Here is a 6164-nt window from a genome sequence, read left to right on the forward strand (position 1 = left end):
ATTTGTAATTAACATGTAATAATATTTATATCCTTTGTTAACCACCCCTAAAATTCATTATATAAATAAATAACCACCCATATAAAATATGATATAATCAAAAAAATATTATCTTAATAACCATAAAATGGACAAATATGCAATCTTAAAAAGATTATTCTCTTTAATTATCGCTCTTTAAAAACCTCGTTTAAAGTATGATTTTCCAAATTTAACCTTTAATTTTTTTAATATGTCTTTAAATATTGTACCACTTTAAGATGTGATTTTCCATATTTAAACTTTTTTTTCTTTTTTTTCTTTTTATTTCACACGTTCTTACTCGGTTTTAAAAGTTAAAGGAAAAATATCCACTGTGTTTTGTGAAGATACTACTTTTGCCCCTCTTATTATGTAAATACTCAAAACATCTATTGTGTTTATAAAAACGGACCTAAAACAGCCCCTAAAGCAGTTAAATTTTTTAATGTCATAATTATACTTTCTAATTTATATTAAAACTGTCATTTTAGATATGATTTAATTATTTTAAAAAATACTCAAATAAATATTCGAATGAAAGAAATACTTTACTATTTTAAGAGTTTTTCATTTTTTAAGGTTGATTTCATTTAACATTTTGGTTAATAATGTTTTAAATTGTATTTAATAAAAATTAAGAAGGATAAACTTATTATTTAAAAAAAATTCTAATATCAAACTTTTTATACCATGTTAAGTTACTTAAATAAACAAAAATGACATGTGGTGTAGGGCTGTAAGCCGGCCGGGTTCGGTCGACCGCCACTTCCGTCGTAGCAGTCCAACGCAAGGTCTCGGGAGCAATAGGCGTAATTTACGAGGTGTTCCCCTTGTTGTGCCGAGTGTTACTAAACGTGATGGTTGTGATCATTTCTTTGTTCTGAAAATACTTCCGACAGAATCGACTCGCCATTTCTTCCCATGATCGAACAGACCCCGGAGCCAGGGTCGTGTACCAAGTATAGGCTCGATTAGTGAGTGATTTTGAAAACTCTCAGATCCTTATCGCTGGAGTACTGTCCAAGCATATCTAAGAAGCGGCTGATGTGTTCTTTGGGATTCCTTTTTCTGCCGTCAAAAAGGGAGAACCTCAGAGTTTCGTATCCCTTGGGGTACGGCTTGCGACACACTTCGGGAGAATAAGGAGGTCTATGGACAAAATCCAGGTCTTCGGGAGAGGTATTATAGAGGTGCTTCTCAAGAAGGGAGACCACATCTGTGTGGGTTAGAAAGTCCTCCCTGACTTTCGCCTGTGCTTGAATCCTTAGTTCTTCAAAAACCAAGGCTTCCTGTTGTGCAGCTTCGGCCGTCGGCGTGGGCCGGGCGTTTTGTTGAGTAAGAGCACTCTTCAATTCAGCCACCTTGTGCATAAGGGTATCGAGCCATTTTGCGGATTATTTCCGTGAGCCCATCAGTTGAAGCCTCGGCTCCATCGGAGGCGCCGACCTCGTGGTTCGAGATAGACATCTCCGTTCTCTGTGAGTCCCCATCGAGTGCAGTCTTCATATTCTTATTCTTGGTAGGAGCCATTCGGAAGCCCTAGTTTAGCTTCCCTAGTGGAGTCACGAAATGTTGGCGCTCTTTTGGTGAGGGCCTATCGACGTGGAAGGTAGAGGACTCGTGGCCCCTTTTGGTTCGGGATGACTGTGTTCTTGTCGACTGACGTGGTCAAAAACCTGCTGAGGGCACTTCCTGGCGTCAATGGTGGCCGAGAGGATGAGATTGGCCCCGGCTGAGGTAGGCAAAACCCGGATGACGGTATCCGAAGGCGACACTCGTTGCGGCTTCGGCTCCAAGATAGTGAAGAATTTCTGATGGGGATCTCCCACTGAGCATATGATGTGGGAGAGGAATGTGACCAGTTTATGGAGGAGGTCCCTAAGTGGGTAACGGAGTCGAATCTCTCCGTTTGGATAATTGGTTTTACCTCGTCTAAATTCCTTCATAACCCACGTTATCCTAATTTCCTCATAGACCCAGGACCAATCCAAGTGGACCAAGGATCTAATTGGGTTGGATAAAATGGGTCCGGTCACATTCTTTGGCATGCCAAACCACGGCCCACATAGAAGTCCCCGAGACATGGCTTGGGTCCACGTACCATATCTAAAGTTGTATTTACTAGATCTGGACCGGACCGATACTTTGTAAAATTTTAGGTATCAACAAGAGTCATACCGAGGCCTATAATTGTTTAAAAAATAAGGGAACATAATGCAATATAATATAAACTAACAAACATGGCTTTAACGTACAAAGTTTAGACTTACATTCGCAAAGGTCTGTCTCCTTCAATTTGGCATGCTATTTATTGATTGAAGTGTCAAAAAGGTCTGACTCCTTCAATTTGGCATGTTACTTATTGATTGAAGTGTCAACTAAAGCAAAGGTCTCCTTCAATTTGGCTTGTTATTATTGATTGAAGTGTCAACTAAAAGAGATTCTCAGCCAAAAAGGGGGGAAAAAATGCCAACTAAAAGAGATACATTGGCGTTACAAGTTCGCCACCAATTATTCTTGTGGCATTAAATCAATGATCAATTTTAAAGTCATTGGCACCGTCTTAGAGATGCCAACTCTTTAAAGTGGAAAAATACTAATTACTAGAATAATGTTAAGGAATTGATTGTGTTAAGCACTATACACTAATAAAAAAATATATTATAAAATAATATGGGGTCCATTATTTATTAATTGTATGAGATGTTTGTTTTAAGGGTTCGTTCTTGGTTCTGAATTATGATTTTTAATTCTCTACAATGTTTTTTTCTCATTAAAAATTTAAATTTTAAAAATCAAAATCATGAATTATGGTGCTGAACCCATGAACCAAATGTCTCAATAATGTTTAACAATAGTGGTTCCCCGTAACATTGTTCTAGCCATTACCCATAATAATTAAACATCAAAGTTATTTTTTTTAACCAGTTAAAAATTGACAAATATGACTTACAATATCCTGTTATCATCCTTAAATGTAGGTAATTTGATTGTTGATACGTGAAGTTATAACTAATTAAAAATATAATAATAATCATTAATAGTAATACGTAACATTATTTTTTAGAATGAGTCCACATCTATTGTCTGTACTTTTTTATCTTATTAATGGTCCATTCACTAAGTATATGTAATATGTTACATCATTTAAATTTACTAATTTAATTGAAATAATTGAACATTTTGTGTGGTATCAAAATTTATTTAGAAGGACAACGCACATGATAGAAAAATTTGACAATAGACATGGATTCCTTCAAAATGTGTACAAGAGTTGAACGTGACCAAAACACTATTGGTCTGTTTTAGTTTTTTTTTTCTTCTCTTTATGAAATGGTCGTACTTTTTGTACCGCAAGTCTACTAGAAGTCAACCAAAAAAAAAAAAGAGCTAAATTTAAATTATTCACTAATGTGAGTTAGCTCAAAGTCTCTTGTCCCCGTGGCTCTCGTGAAACATGCTCCCCTTGCATTTCTGAAAAAGAAAGTTCAGTACTTGCACGATAAATGAATTTGAAATGTGTCAATTTTCTCTCCTTGTATCACATTTTTTATCACTCTCTTTGTCACTTTTATATTTATTATTTGACATGTGAATTTTATTAGCTCATTTTTTATTTAAATAATAATATATTAGTATTATTATTATTAGTGGAGTTTACACGTCAAACAATAAATGAAGATAGTGATAAAAAATGACAGAAAGAGTGATGTTAGCATTTTTTTCTCAATAATGAAAAAGTACATTTATGGTGTCAACAAGATAGTGTCCCATTATTTCATGTTCATCATCACATTTAAAAAAATATCAAATAGACTCTAGTGGTTAAACATCACCATAACCATTATAATCCAATTGACTAGAATGTTTCCCTAATCAATGACTAGACTCGAGTTGTTTTTTAAAACTCGATGCATAATGTCTTATTTCTCACTCTCATTAATTGTCCATCCAATTAAATTTAATACCTTATTAATTATTTGTGTTTTTAGCATTTAGTTCATGCTCATCTAATTAGATTATCAAATTTAAATAACATGATAGATAAATAGTGAAAATACTACTATTAAGATATGATAATAGAAACAACAAATATGTTTTAGCCAATAGCATAGTATTTGCTTAATACAATTGTCCAAAACAAACTTATGAAAATGCAATAGTTTTTTCCACAACTTTTTTTGAAATAATGGATTGATTTTATTTAAATAAGTAAATAGGTAACGCAAATACAAAAATAAAAAAAAAAACGATTAAGATCGCTCCAAAAAAAAAAAAAAAAAAGGATGACAAGAAGGTAACGCAAGTTGCCTTGGTGAAATGTGAAGGGGATAAGCACTAAGTAGACAGTCAATTCAACAAAAGGCAACTAAACTTGTTGACTTCAAAAGCTAGAATTGTGTGACAATCATGTGAATAGCCAGCCATTACACAAACCAATCAAACAAAGTTCTCTGCCTCTCTGGCACTCTCAGTGGGGCTGGGGGAAAGAGAGAGGGGATAGGTGCAGTGCAATGCTCTTGTGTCGAAGAGAGGAAAAAAATGAGGAAATTTTTTTTTTTAAGAATAGAAATTTTAATATTATTTAATTTTTAATAATTTAAAATGATACTGTGATCTTTTCACAACTCAAGTTTTATTATTACAGTATTTTTTCTCACAAAAATTTAAAATTAATTTTTTTATTATAGTGTATTTCTCTCACATACACAACTAAAATTCTTAACTTGAGTTGTGAAAAGAACAAGATATCATGAGTTTTTTTTTAATAGTATGATGAGTCTTATTTGGATACAAAATAAAAATGTGCTTTTATATCCTTATAACTAATTTAAGCTAAATTAATTTTTAAAAAGCTAATTAAAAAATATTTTATAAATAAAGATATAAATCAAAATAATAAGAAAATAAAAAAACAGAACTCATAAAACTAAAGTGAAAATTGGAAACCTATCGTCTTCCTCCTCTCTCCCCAAAAACCCATAACCCATATTTTTCATCATCATTCTCCAAATACCTAAATACTAAGTTAAGAAGGAGAGATTTCAAAGGTATAATCTGAAAGGTGAAAGAATCACTATCAAGAGAGCTAATTATCTATTGTGCATGGTTTTGTTTTCAATCTAATTTTAACCAGATCTAACAGAAAAAAAAAACATGCAATATCGTCTATCGCTATGAGATTGTAACATAAAAAGTCAAAAAAAAAAGAGATGATCACTTAACCTTGCGCCTTGAGATCATCATCCTATCTTGCGCTCCCTTATCTCATCCGTATCACTTTCTAGCCCCGCACCTCGTCCACCTCGATGCACTAGACCTGTCTAGGTCATCAACTAACCTTGCAAACCACCAAGTTCAACGTGCATCCCTACCCAAGTTATTGGCACCCTCACTCCTCGCCCATCCCTCTACCACGCCTAGCCACCGTCACAAAAAACCCCTTTGCTCAAGGTGCTAGCGCTTTCTTGTAAGTTGCTTTTGATTTTATTTTAGGGTTATTGGTATTATTAGGCCATACTCATTTCACTGATTCGAGTTTTATTACAGTAAAAAGTTCTCATAAATAATCACATCTAATTATTTTGTTACTGTAAAAAGCTCTCACATAAAGTCACATCTTAACTCGAATTAAAAACTCGAATTAGCGAACTAAACGGGCTCTTAGTCTCTCAATTTTGAGTTTAGAGGCATTTTGATCCCTGAATTTTTAATTATGACATATTAGTTTTTTATTTATGTTTTTTTTTACCGTTTTGGTTTTTGACATTAACATTAACGAACAATTTCTAAAATTTAAGTAGAATTTATATTAAAAATGATTTAGGAAAAAAAAAAGATAATTAGTTACAAATTGAGGGTGTGTTTGGTTGGGTGGAAAGGAATGAAATAGAATGAAATGAAATTCTAATTTGATGTTTGGTTGGATTTATAAGAAATGAATGATCATTCAAAGGAATGGGTCATTCACCCATTTTGAGTGAATCATCATTCCTTCCTCATATGAGTGGAATGACCATTCTAAGTTCTTTTTTCATTTTATTCTATAATTGCCCTTCAATATTATAATATAATTAAAATATATTATATAATAGTTATATATTACAATATAGTATAATATAATATATAATAAAAAAAATTAT

Source organism: Morus notabilis, unplaced genomic scaffold (assembly GCF_000414095.1).
Source record: "Morus notabilis unplaced genomic scaffold, ASM41409v2 Scaffold99, whole genome shotgun sequence".
NCBI lineage: Eukaryota > Viridiplantae > Streptophyta > Magnoliopsida > Rosales > Moraceae > Morus > Morus notabilis.